Below are 14,618 nucleotides of genomic sequence, written 5' to 3'. Positions count from 1 at the left end.
TTTTGAAAAGTCTTTATGAATGATGCCAAAATTGCCTTCTTTGAGGAACTACTGCTTTCTCATAATTGTATACACATGATACTGAAGATCTGCTTTATTGTAAAATTGTCTGCTATGCACACAGAAATAGAATACAAACTTCCAGAAAAATGAGGCATGTAATCTATTAAAGAATGAGAACAAGTCTACAACAGCTGGTTAACATTAAAAGAACTTTATTACAATAATAACTGGCCTCATTTAAATGTTTTTATTCTTATTTTATTCCCTTTTCAGAGGGACACAGACAGATTCATTGCCTCCTGTCCAAAACTTTATCTAAGTCTAGTCCTTTTACATGTATCTAAAGTACACAAGGTTATTTGCAGAACATAAGCAAGACATGATTCCAGCTCCAACAGTTACAAGAAGATACCAAAAAGAACATGAACATAAGCTGAAGGCATGGGAAAACAAGTAAAAGAAAAGCATAGAGAAAAGATGGCAATTACATGAAAATGGTCATGTTTGCTCAAGTATCTCCATCACAAGAAACTAGTGAAATCTTTGGTGCTTCATCACAGAAGCCATTCCCATCTGCAGCTTGAACAGTGCCATCATTTACTTCACACACGTATTCGAACACAGCTAGGGCACCATACAAAAAGAGTTAACAGAAATAACATTAATACAAAAATACCCTTTCCTTTTTCCTTTTAAAAGACTCCAAAAACTTTGATGGATGACAAGTAGAGATACCAAGCTAGACACATTTCATCTAACTTAGAAAGCATGTGCTTTAGTGTTGTGACATTTCCTATTTCCACAGGTAGGGTGCAACTGAAAGTTATCAATAGAGGTATGAATTTGCAAATACTGACCAAACACAGAATATACTTACTGACCTGATTGTCTGCACTTTACAGTACCTCAGCACTGCTACTTAGGTTTTAATTTACGGGTTTTCCAAAGTTGCTGAAAGCACATAACCTCATGAGGAACCCTTCAGTTAACTTATTATATTTAAAATACAAGTATGAAATACAATGAAGGTGTGTTATCACAGCACCACAACTGTTCCAGAATTATTTGTAATCATGGGCTACTACAGAATTCTGATGAGAAGGAAATTCTTAAAATATATTCCCATTAGACCTCAACATAAGTAAACCATTATTCTACTGCAACAAGGACCTAAGGGAATATTTGGTTTAGTACAATTTCTCTGAATAATCTTTGCTGGGTTTAGAACTGAGTGATATCAATTATTTCCTCTAATTTTACACTGCTCTTTGTGTTCAATAAAACAAAATTATCAGAAAGCAAGTGACCTCTCAGAAGAAGCCTGAGTACTGCTATATGTTATCTCAGACAAAAGACTGCCATTGAGGAAATTACAATATAGTGTCTGGCCATATAGGGCAGGGATGCTATATCTTGCTTTAAAAGGGGCACCACTGCTCTGCACAGAACCTAACCCTCAGTTCTTGCCCTGACCTCAAAATTGCACATGAACCTAGGTACAGAACAAGACCTGCATCAAAAAATTCAGAGGCAATGTCACTGACTCCAGAACCCATTCTGCATCTTTACAGAAGCACAAAAAGAGGCAGAGAATTTCTAATTGAATTCTCCATGTTTCTAAGGAGAAAATTTCCACCCCTTCTCCTCCACCAGAGGAGTATTTGCAATAGCTAAGCCTGCTTGAATTCAAAGTTTACTTTAAGGTTCTCTTGCAGTGATTTTCCTTCCCAGCTTTTATCAGTACACAGCTGGAGTTAATATGCTTTCCTTTTGCTCACCATGTTTAAACTGGGATGAAACAGCTGCTTCATTTGCTCTAAGCTTTGCAACAATGATATCTAAAGCCTCAGTGGCAGTTTGCACAGGCAAAACAATCTTTTATCTCAAAATGTCCAGAAAGAATTTATTCGCTACTGCTGGTGAAGAAATCAAACTTTTAGTAACTACCCTGCTAGTTTTTCTGCATCACAGAAAATTCAGTTAATGGTAACAACTTCTTTCCCCAGAACTGTTAAGCTGCAGCAGTTAATGTGAGCAATTAAACAAACAGAAATCGTCTCCCACAAGCAGTTGCCTTTCCATCACGGGGTTAAGTGCCTTACCTAGAGAGAAAGGGCAACACACAGGTACTGAAGATATAACACCAGAATTGCAATTTTACATCTTTTGTACTTCTATCATTAAAAAAGACCAGCTCTTTCACAGTAAGACCAAGTAATCCATTATAGTCTTTGACAACTACCTTTTTCTTCCCCTTTTATCAATATGCAAACATTCATACATTTTTTCCTACCTGGAGACAAATATAAAGTAATTAACCACTGCCTATTGTACAGAAGAGACTACACTGTTTACTGATCACAGTTTGGTAGGCAAGGTAGTATCAGTAGACAATGCCAAAGTATACAGACACCTAGCTGAGAGTTCCCAATTCAGTTTGAGCTTAAATACAGTATTTTGAAAAGAAAGTTCCAAGATGGAGACTAGAACACTGCTTACACTCTTTTAGCCTTAAAAACGTAAGTTTCAGTATAAAAATTTGTGCTTATGTTCCTAGACTTACACCACAGCCACATTACAATAAAATTACAGCATTTGCTGTAGGGCAGATCATCTAGATACAGTGCTCCCTCATTTTGCTCTGTAAAGATCACAACATGGATGGTCCCAATTACTTTTTAAAGTTTTAACTGACTTAATTAAGCCACAAAGACAAATATTTTTGTTTGTTTTTATTATTTTAGTTCAGAGAGCTATCCTGTCAGTAAATTAGATGGCTTGGCTCCCAGCTGGTGTATTTTCTCATAACTGTATTTCCCAAGTTGCCTATGGCTAGCTGCATGCAAAAGTGTTGTCTTCACCATGTGGTAGAGAGAAAATAAGCAGGTTCTGCTGTATATTTTATTAACTGAAAAGGAACAAGAATCTCACGGATGATTAAACAAGTATGTCATGATCTTGACAGAAGCTATCATTTCTATCAATTAAAACTTCTCCCATATGGCAGAACCTTTTCCTGGTGTCAGCTATCCAAAAATCCTCAGTATAATTTAGCAGTTGTTGAAAGTTGTACTAACATGCATTTGTCTGGGAATAAATTTACCAAATAAACCTGAACTGCAGAAATGTTAGATGCACCAGCAAAGAGTGCCAACCATCTAAATCAAAAGCTAGAATCCTTGACCCCATCTCTAAGTTTTGGGGTCAGTTTTTGTTAGGCAATATCCACATATCAAAGATATCCTCCATTTTGGAGATATTAGAGTGAGAAAAGGACAGGAGAAAAATTATTATCTTCCCTGATTTTCAGCCTAAAAGCAGAGAGAGAGAAATCAAATCAAATTAAATCACTTGTAGCAGAAGAGGGGACTGAACCCTGATCACCTTCTCAAACTCTCTGTCTGTCTTGGTGTTTTCCACTGATTTCAGTAAGCTTTTTTGTTTCTCTCTTCCCAGTATCAAGCCAAAATAAGATAATCAAATCTAACTCAGCAATAATCCTTCCACACTAAGTCAGAGAGAGAGCCAAGGTTACTAGAACATCCTGGAACAACACAATTTAAAAACCAACCACACACATACACAGAGCCTAGAGAATTACAATCACTACTATTTTAATGGGCTTAGATGGAGAACATAAATTATCTTAATGATTTCCAGATTTCTCTGATAGAAATTTTGAATGAGCTAAAATCAGATAAACAGAGTATCAAAGACTTCAGTTTCAGATGCCTCCAGAATGATTACAAGACAGAGATGTTTGGAAAAGAAAGTAAATATTTTCAACAACTCATTAAATAAGAACATGATAGAAAACGGATGATCGCAATATTAAGCATTAAAAGTTGAAACCTGTCAGAAAAGTGAAGTCTTTGCTATCTTATGAAGCAAGGGTATATTTTGCAACAAGTTTGTAGGTTGTAATTGTATTTTACTGCATTTAGACACAGTACTGCTCCATAGGAGCTGATCAGGTAACACACTTAAAGGTGAAATAGCTGATCTCAAACTGGGAAAGGTGCCTAACCAGAGGTTTCAAAGGTTATGAAATTTATTACCAGCCATAAATGTATAAAATGCACTTTCAGATCCTCATTCCAGAAACATATGGAAAAATTTCTAGTAGCAGTAAGTCCTTACAAAGCAGGAGATGCAAAAGAAAGTATCTGGAAACAGGGATGGTTGGTTGTTATTAAGCATTTGGGACAGATCCTGCAATGATATGTGTCTACAGCCCCAGTATCCTCAGTGGAGCTATGACACTTCATAACATCTGAGGATCTGCCCCTATAGAGAAAGTGAGCTCAAGCTTGCTGGTTGACACCTCAGCCAAACACCACATTTATGCTACCTCTGTGCCTTCTGCCTTTCCGATCCAGGAGCTGCAGTCATAGAAATTCTCCAAAGAGTGCAACAATACCAGGTCTCCAGTCGATTCACAGAAACACAGCACAACAATAGCTACTTCTGCTGCAGGTCAGCTGGATTGTCATCAGTGCAGATGCTGCAAAAGTTTTAACTTCCACGGCCAAATGCTCTGTGGTTTTGTTTCTGGAGCAGAGCATCTGGGAGCTGTGCACCGGTCTGCGCACAGCTTCTCATAAGAAGAAGGTTGGCTTGTGACCACTGCATCTCAAGGAGAAACTGGTGAACACTAGTGAAACACCTTAAATGGTTGTCAGAAAATTGCCTCCAGATACTTTGTTACTATAGCAGCAAGAACAGCACATGCACCCAGCTACACTGAAAGCACCTTGCACCCAAAGTCCCCAATGTAAGAAAATGCTCCAGCCTGTAGCTCCAGCTCCTGCCTGTAGGCAGGTCTGATTTGTACCATCCACACGGGAGAAAGAGGCACTTCAAATGGGTCTAAGCATGTGAAAAGACAGGACACAAGCCTTTGTTCATTATAAACTTACAGAGTAGTACCTTGTCTGGAGGAAGTGAAAAAAAAAAGGAAACAAAAAATGTCATGCCAACACACACCTACCAGGTCCATGATAAAAAGCTCCTACGTGTGCCTGTTCCAGGAGGACCCCACGGCAATGGTATCTGCAGTAACTAATAGGTCTGTGTATGTACACACACTTCTTGTAGCCCCACCTAATGGAAAAGCATGAAAGCCCTGGTAATTTGCACACTGTCATCATTCTAGTTCTTCTGCCATCCAAGGAAATTAATAAAATGTGAAGCTTTCCTTTCCCCTGTGCCTGTAAAGAAAAAGGGATTTCACCCTGAAAGCAGTGGATGACAAAGGAGATGCTGAAATAACATAACAGAAAAAGAGAAGTTTTGAGAAGGCTTTTTGAAGACCACAACCAGAAAGGCATTCTTGTGAGAGACATCTTATGGTTTGACAGAAAAATAACATAGAGATTCAAAGCTCTCCCAGTGCAGCAAATATATGAAGAAAAAATGTAATTACATATTTAAAATAGAGAAAACATCATTAACCGAGTTTAGATGATGGGGATTTTATGATAGATCACTGAACAGCTTTGCTGGGGCAAAGAGCCCAGTGGTGTTGTTTAAGTAGTTACACAATTAAATCTGGTAACAGAAAGAGATGGTAAAAAGCTGCTGGAAAGTGTTATGGTCCATGATGCAAACAAACCACTAACTGCCTAAGCACAGGAAGCACCTTTCTGTGCTGGGAGATGATGGCACAACAGCCCATGGAGGGTTCCTCTCAATTATCCCAGAAACAGGAAACTGAACTGAATGGAAGAAGGTCCAAACCAGCACTGTCATGTCCTGCAGACTCCTCTCATTCATTTACAACTTAATAAAGTGGAGTCTTATTTTTGAAAACCAGAAGGCACATTGTGTGCCCTTGTCCTCACTGCTCCTGCACTACACTGAGCAACTTAATCTGGAGGGTACATGATGTTTATTTCAGAAAATATTTCAATAGCCAAATGCTTTCACTGTTAAAATATTAACTGTTTCATATCTATTTTTCCCAGTTTTAAGTCTTTGCTGTACTGAGTGATAATTATCAATCGTACCTCTCTTTTTCATTCAGATCTTAAAAGATAAGGTTCTAACCTTCTCTTGTATTTCTCTTCAGTATGCTGAGTAGACCACAGCAAGCCATGGAGACAAGTTTAAACCTGTAAGGTGCAGTTGTGAGAGACCGTGCCATGTCCCATTGCAACTTTCCCTTCTCCCTGCAGCTTCTCTGCCTAGATGAATATGGCCTAATGTATGTCTTCCTTTGTGCAGGCCCTGAGCTGAACCCCACAGAAAGAGCACTTGTGCAATCCAGCTGTGGTTTCCTTCAGCTCGGTAGCTGCTTCTTCCCAGGGCTTCAGGCTGGAAGAGACCAAGTTGCCACCAGTGCATCTGCACTGCAGCCCAGTCACAGACTACCAGAGTACATCACGAAGAGCTAATTGCTCTTGCCTACTTCCCTGAAGAAAAATAAAGCTGAACAGGTGTGTGCTTGAGTTACTGTGGAACTGCCTCTGCTTTCCACGCACCCCTTAGAGAAGGGGAACAAGCCCTGGCATGAGTATCATCCTCCTGACATGGCCCCCAGGGACACCCTGACTCTGGCTTTAGGCTTGCACCTGCAGCTCTTAAATCCCAAAGGCTTAATCCAAGCCAGCCCTAGTATGTGTAACATTAATAACATAATTTACAAGGGCCAAAAGAACAATTTTCATATATATGAGCCAATTTTTCTCACACGAGATTTATATTTGATTTAAGAAGGGAACATTATAAATCTACCCCACAATAAAGCTTAGAACTTGGTATCATAATATGCTGAATCCTCTATGCTCTGGAATGAAAGTTGATAGTGTTTCTTCCTAATGCTGCATTAGGCAAGTAACCAATTCATCCAATTACTGAAATGACAACACTGTTCTGTGAACTGAAGATAAATTCACTGGCTTGGACAAGCATATACAATATGGTATGTATTGAAGCTGTAAACACAAAAGAATAAATCCATTATGTTGGACTGAAGATCTTTTTGGACTCAGATGGAAAACAGCAGAGCAAGAGTTGAAGTCAGGACACCAGAAAATAAAACCTAGGAGACTACACTGTCTGTATAAAGGATTTGGCTTTTGATGAGAACATGGAAAGAATTCAACATAAGATAAGTCCTTTGCTCCAAACAGATTAGGAAGAAGTCTTGACAGTCACTAATGGTTACTTTATAATCTACCTTAAAATTTAAGACTTTCTTTATATATTCTGTGTCAGGTTTTATCTATTTTTTCTCCTTCTGCAGTAATGCCAGGAAGCCATAAAAAGAGAACTGTCAGCAGTCCCTGTATAGCCCTGATACCAAAGAGAACTGGAAACATCTGGATGTGTTTTTCCACAGGACAGCCAAAAAGAAGGTATTTTAGGCAAGAGCATCTGCCTGTGCAGAGGAGTTCCCTAAGGTGGGTAAATGTGTCTAGCTTTGAAAAGATGGGCTTCGGAAACAAGCCCCATGCGACACTGAAAGACAGCACTGAATGGCATCCAGGACTCCTCAGCCTCTGCCATGACCACAGAGCCACACAAAAAACACAGGGATACTCACACACTATCCAGACAGCTAATGAAAAATATCTCCTCCAATACATAAGCCAAACCCCCCCAAAGTAACCCAAACAGTTTTGCATGGAAAAACACGGTTTCATTACCATTAAAATTGTTTTAAGGGGATCCTACTGACCTACAAGAATAAAGATGGAATATTTCTTTTTCTATATTTGTACACTAACGTCTATTGCTTTGTTTTAGTTGAAATAGGTTTTTATTGATTATTTTGCATTATTCCTATTTTATATACAGTTATTATCCTGTTTCATTATGAAAATAAAAAAACCCTATATATTATGGAGTTTCGATAGGATGATTCCCTGTTCAATAATTCTGCTTCTCATTGTCACACCATAACCAGTTACAATGATTCAGGGAGAGGAAGGGAAAATGTACATTCAATAAATGAGGGCTAAAGGACTGTGGCTGAGATTAATAAACAGGTGACTTCAGTACATCTCATAGAACAAAACAGATTAAACGAATGACTTGAGAACAGGAAATGGGAACTGATCCTAATTAATTCAGATTCAAAACAGATTGGGAGCATGGCTCTGCAGGGCACACGCTCTGAACTCAGGAAGATGCCTAAAAACACTTTAAAATAAAAGTCCAGGAGGATCTCATTTTCATAAGGTGCAACTACTTATTATTTTTTGCTTTATGTTGAACCAACAACTTTTAACAGCTCCAGCAGTGCCTCTCCAAGAGCTGTACTGGCTTGAACAGTTGCAACTGCTCAGGCAGATGAATGGTAGCCAGGCACTACATAAAATATATTTGTAAATAATTTTGCGTAGACTGCAGAAATCAGAACCAATCTCAACATCTAATGTCCCAGTTACTACTGGCAAAAAGCAGCTACAACTATGGGGCACAGCAGTGCAGCTCCTGTCCCTTCTGAGAAGACAGAGGCCCTGAGAGCAGAAGTTAGCAGCGTGAGCTTATCGTTCCCCTTTTCTCTCTTAGAGGACTGTTTTCCTTAAAACAAAGTGAACAATGGCTACACCATGAAAGTAGAGTGCTGGGTTTTTTTAAATCCCGTTGAGCCTAAATCAAAACTCCTTGCAGGAGATTTTTTGATCCATGATTTCACACACTGGTGAGGCTAAGTCTGCAAGTACACGTACCACTGAACTAGATGAAAGCCAGGACAACTCGAGAGATGTTCTGTGTTTGATCAAGATTTTATCAAGGATACTTTAGCTACTCCAGCCACCACTCAGCAGACAAAGAACCTGAACAAGAGACTGACAGCAAGTTCAGAACCCAGAGGCTGATGATCACATTTTGCAAAAGAAAACTGGGGAAAAAAAAAAACCCAAGCCCAACTCAGAACAAAGAGGTCTCTAATTTTCCTGTATTGTGAAATGAAACTGGTCTCGAGAATGTTGTGTTGCCACCTAGAACCTGAGTGCTGAACAACATTTTATTAATCTCTCAAACAGGAAGCACAACTTGGTTTTGTACCAGTTCACTGCAACCACAGAAGTGCTGCTAGCTCAAATTACTTTTAAATCTCCTTCTGACCAACCCTCCTCTCTGCAGTGCACAGCCACTTTCCTCACTGGAAGAGGTACACACACACTCAGTAGACTGGATTCCTGACTTTTGTAGAGAAAACCCTCCCTTAGCTCCCCTTGATCTGCCCCCTCCAGCCTCTGCCAAGCCCTGGTCAATGGCTGGGCCATCTTCTGGCCACATGAACCACCTGAACCACATGAACCTGCACACTGGCCCAGCTTCAACACGCAGAGTGGATGGTCCCACATCCAGCCCCCTTGGTCTGGAAGCATAAAGACTCTGTGGGAGTGGGGAGTTACACTCCTGCAAGTGGAAGACACTTTCCCACTACTGGTGGTGAGGCTGTCTCACAGAAGCCAAGCACTCTTCTAGCTCTTCATGCTTCAGGTGAAGCTGAGGTGCTACATGTGTGTGCACTAACAAATCCCAAACACACTCTGGTGATGAGGCCACAGGGGTCTAAGGCTTGGCATGCCACCCTGTGCCTTGCCTGGCGACCAGGGGAGCTGGCACCCACCTGCCCAGGCTGGAGCACATTCTACAGGTCCACAACCAAAGCACAGGTGCAAAATTAATCTAAGTGTCTAACAGGTTTTAAGGCCACTGGGTCACAGTCCTTCTAGATTGCTTTCTTGGAGTTCAAAGCTGGTTTAATTGCCAAAAAAATATCCCCAAAACTTGTTCTTCAGGCAAGAAGCTTATTGAAATGACCAAAAGAACCCCCCCCAGATACCAAGACCCTTTACTTAGGACCTAATTATCTGTTCTCTCTAGTTTAAGTGTGGCTATTAGATCACTGAAAAACAAAGCTTCAAAACAAAATCACCAGGGTACAATTTACAGGAAAAATAAGCATCAGATTTCTGACATAATATTTTTTTGGCAATGAATTAGTATAAACTTCAGTGATGACAGACAAAAAAACACTCATACTAAGCTTAGGAGATGTGTCCTCACTAATTCTGCATGGTTTGATGTATTAACAAGAGTAAGAGATATGATGCAACACATACGAATCCAAACCAAACCCCCAGTTTGAACCACTTCCCACATGAGGCTCCTCAGCTTAGGCCTGAAGATTCAAAATATTACCAATATATTTTTCCTCTGTGTAAGAGTTTTTTCTCAGGGAACCTGAATAACATTACTAACCAGGATAAAAACATGACTTAACTGTAACTCAGACTGTCCTACTTGAAGTCAAAGGCTCCTTTGCCTTTCACTTTAAAAAAAAGATGAGACCTTAAGTTCTCCGCTGACATAGTTTGGGTGTTGTCCGACTTCGATTAGAGAGAATATTTACCAGATTTAAGGTATCTTGGGAGATAACAATTCAGAGTAAATAAGGTAGCTTTTTTTATAAAATTAAACAAGAGCTTGAAGAGGGGAACAAATAGGTTAGGGTATGCATCATGCAAAATTCACTAAATGAAGTAAATAGCATTTACAAGTTTGATACATGTTTCATTAAAGTCAACAGGTACTTCTGGTATGAGCCAAAGCAGATATGATTCCCAGGAGGACAGTAGGCCTAAACCAGCCTGGCTCCCTAGTGGAGGCTGCCCTTGGAAGGCAGCTCCCTCTGGCTCTGCCCTTCACACAGAGGGGGCTGTGTCCACCTCTCCTGAACTTGCCTGAAGGGCTGTTAGCAGAGGGACAGTTTGGCTCTCCCCTGCCAACAACCATTCCTGTTGGATCTAGTAAATGTGCAGCTGCACGATGAGTTGGCCCAGCTCACTGATCAGATGCAAAACTAAACCACCAAAATAAACAAACATGTTTTTTTTAATAAAAAGTCATTTGCCAACTCCCCCTGTGGTTGACTGCAGAAGGTGGGGTGAGACTGCACAGCGAGGAAAACGGGGGCAGAGCAGGACTGCCCTTTTCACAGCCAACCCACAACACTGGGGAGTGCATGTAGAAAAATGCACTTCTGAAACACCTATGGGTACCATGAACAGAGGCTAAGCAAAAAGCAAACCTAGGGATAGGAAACATAAGTGACCCAAACAAGTAAAATAACTGAGCCTACAGATTAACACAAAGAAAGAGACCAGAGCCTGAGCATTTTCTCCAACACTGTAAATTAATACACAAGACTTCTGCAATCCTGCCCACATTCACTCTTTCCATAAAAGAAAGAGGATTTAATCCCCTGGGGATATATCACCTAAATTAAGTGTAAGGAAGGGCAGAGAAATTGGTGGGACATATGTGGAGTCCAATGTACACTTGGGGTGCAGTGTTTTTGATAGGTTTGATTTTTATAAGTATTTGCAAGAATCAAGGGGCACAAATAACAAATATAATTGATAAATATATTTTTCTTGAAATTCAATATTGCTTAACCACAGGTATTCTGCTAATATATTTTTAGCATTTAACATACAAACGTCCCTACTCCTGGATTCATGCCATAGCCACTGAGTTGGGGGATCACAGCTCACCTAATGAATATTCCTACATTGAAAGCAAGGGGAAACAGTTTCATAAGTAAGGAGTCAGAGACCACCAGACCAGAAAAACACAAAGGTTTACGGCTGGAGCACTGTCTTGAGAAATGAAAGATGTAAATTCAGAACTTGGCTCTTCATGTCTGAGTAACAGTTCTTAAAGAAAAAAACAAAAAAAACCATAGCAATACACTCATACTCCCCCACATGTTTTTAAAGTGGTCCTGATTATCTATGTGTAACCTGAAAGACATTTGGACTCTACAAGAGCAACTTGTCAGGGAACACCTTGCTTCTGGTTCCCGGGGCAGATTGGGCACCTAAGTAATCAACACTGTCAAAATTTAAGGCACATCAAGTAGCAGCACTCCTCAGTGCATTCAGCAAATATTACTGGAAAAAAAACCTATGTTTGATAAGAAAACAAGGGTTAGGACCACAAGGATGTAGCTCTGAGGAGTTGCTGCCCACAGTCTCATTTACACGCCCAAGCACTTCACAGCTGTGGCCCAGTGTATGTCCTTTGAGATCTAGTTCTCAGCCTGTGAAATTATAATGGCACTAACTGGAGTGTCCACTATAGCAACAGCCACAATACAGATTTTTCTATTCTTATCGAAATATATCACATGAGACACTGGGCATGTTTCCATGTCAAAGGAAAGCTACAAGACCAGCTTAATTTAAGATTATATTTATTTTGGACTGCCGTTTAACAACCAGAGTGATCTGAACCACCCAGGAATCCAAGCTGTATGGTATGCATCTCAAAAGTACACCGAGACTTTTGAATGGGACAGTTAGAAACTGATTACTGCTGCTTAACAATGCTCTTGGATAAAGCACATTATACCTGCAGTAAATGTATTTTCTTATGCTAATTTCATCCAGTACACAAAGGAAACTCTGTCTAGATATATTCACAACTTCCTTCTGTGTTTTGGCTAAGCCATACCTGTAATTACCAGAAGCGTTTCCAGAGAATGGGATCTAATTAGTTATTTCTTGGCTATGATAATGCTTAGATGTTAGTTCACCCAGAATATTTTGATTTTACATGGATATTTTTATATAGCAATACTAGTTTGAGACTGGCAATTTAATAACAGAGCTAATTTATATGAAGACTTAGTTCTGTAGTAATTTAATGTAGTTACTGGTTTTCTACCTGCCTTCACTTCCCAAGGTCTGTCACTCAATAGAAAAACACAGTCCTGAGCTAAATCTTGAAAGCACGTTGTCAAACACTCAAACAGCCATAAACAAACCCCAGGCACTGAAAAGTCTTCTCTCCACCTTCTCACTGACAATGTCGCATGGTGGCAAGGGACTACAGACGTGCAAGTCACCTGCAACACAAACTGCCCACTAACACTGCCACTTGCAAGTCATGTTCTGCAAGTTGAATCTGCCTGTCAAGTTTCATCCTACTTAGAAAAAGCAGGCAACCTAATATGTTGATATCCTTAAAGAATCATAAAACGGTTTGGGTTGGAAGGGACCTTAAAGAACATTTAGCTCCAGCCTGCCCTGCCTGCCATGGGCAGGGTAACTTCCCACCAGACCAGGCTGCTGGAGGCCACATCCAGCCTGGCCTTGAACACTTCCAGGGATGAGACATTCACCATCTCCATGGGCAACCTGTTCAGTGCCTCACCACCCTCACGGTGAAGAATTTCTTCCTAATGCCTAATCTACACTCTGACTTGTAAACCATGCTGTCCCATTCAATATACCTCTCAATCTGAACCAGGTGAAAGACATCAGGGTTTGTAAAAAAGATTGTTAGTTTTTGTTTCTACAGGAGTGTTATGTGCAGAGTAATTTACACATTACAAAAGTATAACTGTATGTTCCCATTTAAGTACTCTAAGCATCAATGCACAGGGCACTTATGCTATATTCAATCGCATTGGTGATATAAATGGAAGAGACACTTTATCAAGACAGCCCAACAAAAGCAAAACTTTTTACTCTCCCATTACTCTCATGCACAGCCCATGCTGGGATACTGAGGTGTGTGTGCACCGAGTTACAGAGGTAGCTGAAGATGGGAAATCAAACGGTTCTGCTGGAAAGAAAAAGCCCAACTTTGCATTCTCATGAGCGACAGAGCAAGGAAAGCAAACCAGCACCTCCGCCATCCTCCGCGGGGCCCGAGAAGAACCCGCCCGCAGGGGACACCCGGGCCGCCTCGCTGCGGTACGCCCGGTCCGCGCTCCGCCGGGGCCTCGGGCTGGTGGCGGCCGCGATGGCCACTCTTGCGCCTCGGTTCGGTTCAGCCCGGCCCGGCGCTCGACCTCCTCGGCGGTCCCTGCCCACACTTGTCGCCCCTCTCTGCCTGCGCCTCACTCCTCTGCCCTCTTCTCCTCAGAGAACCGCCGGCGGGCAGCGCCCTTTACCTCCCCTCTCCCTCCTGCCCCGGCCCAGCTCCCCCGACCCCGGTACCTGCTGCGAGGGCTCCCAGCTGCCCCTCCCTCCGCCCGCTGATGGCTGCTGCCGCTGGCCGTCTCCTGCCCGCAGCTCCTGAGGGACTGTCCTGCCCTGGGGCCGCGCCCTGCCCCGCCGCTCCTGCCCGGCCGCTCGCCGTCTCTCCCGCCCAGGCCTCTCCTCCCGCCCGGCGGCTGCCGGCCCCCGCCTGCCCTTCCCAGACAGGAACCGCCGGGCTCCCCGCCCGCCCGGCTCTTCAGGTGCGCTCCGCAGCATTTACTCACCGATCCCTATCGCGGAGGAGCTTTTCCCGCTGACTTGGGACTCACCCGCTTCACCACAGCTACTCACAGGGGCAGATATACCTCCAAATAGCGGCCTTGTCGCTCACCAGACCGCTGCAGCTTCAAAGCCGCCTCTTGCACTGCTAGAAGCAAAATCAGGCCTCTGTTTTAGAGTGGAAAAGTGAAATTTATTTTTTTTTTAAGCTGTTCTTAGTAAATGGCATGTCCAAATGTAATATGGATCCCTGTCAAGTTAGGCTTTATGTAGACATATGAAAGTCCCAGCCACAGAGGATGTAGTCTGTAGGGTTATTTAGGGATCACATGTGGTGGATTGGTTCAGAAATTTCAGCAGGAAATTGAGGTTCAGAATTTC

General features: G+C 41.7%; 1 protein-coding gene across 2 annotated transcripts in view; it reads right to left on the bottom strand.

Annotated features, from left to right (window-relative positions):
- TC2N (tandem C2 domains, nuclear) overlaps positions 1 to 14,157 on the bottom strand; it is a 34,762-nt gene extending 20,605 nt beyond the window's left edge. Inside the window, exon 1 of one of the 2 annotated variants that reach the window (XM_071745758.1) lies at positions 13,977 to 14,157. The gene's annotated coding sequence lies outside the window, so the exon portion shown is untranslated. The remainder of the gene's footprint in view (positions 1 to 13,976) is intronic. The other variant, XM_071745757.1, reaches the window with a different exon arrangement.
- Between the last annotated feature and the right edge of the window lie 461 nt (positions 14,158 to 14,618).

Source organism: Heliangelus exortis, chromosome 5, assembly GCF_036169615.1.
Source record: "Heliangelus exortis chromosome 5, bHelExo1.hap1, whole genome shotgun sequence".
Taxonomy (NCBI): Eukaryota; Metazoa; Chordata; class Aves; order Apodiformes; family Trochilidae; genus Heliangelus; species Heliangelus exortis.
The sequence above is the reverse complement of the archived record's forward strand: the minus strand, read 5'-3'. Positions and strand labels throughout refer to the sequence as shown.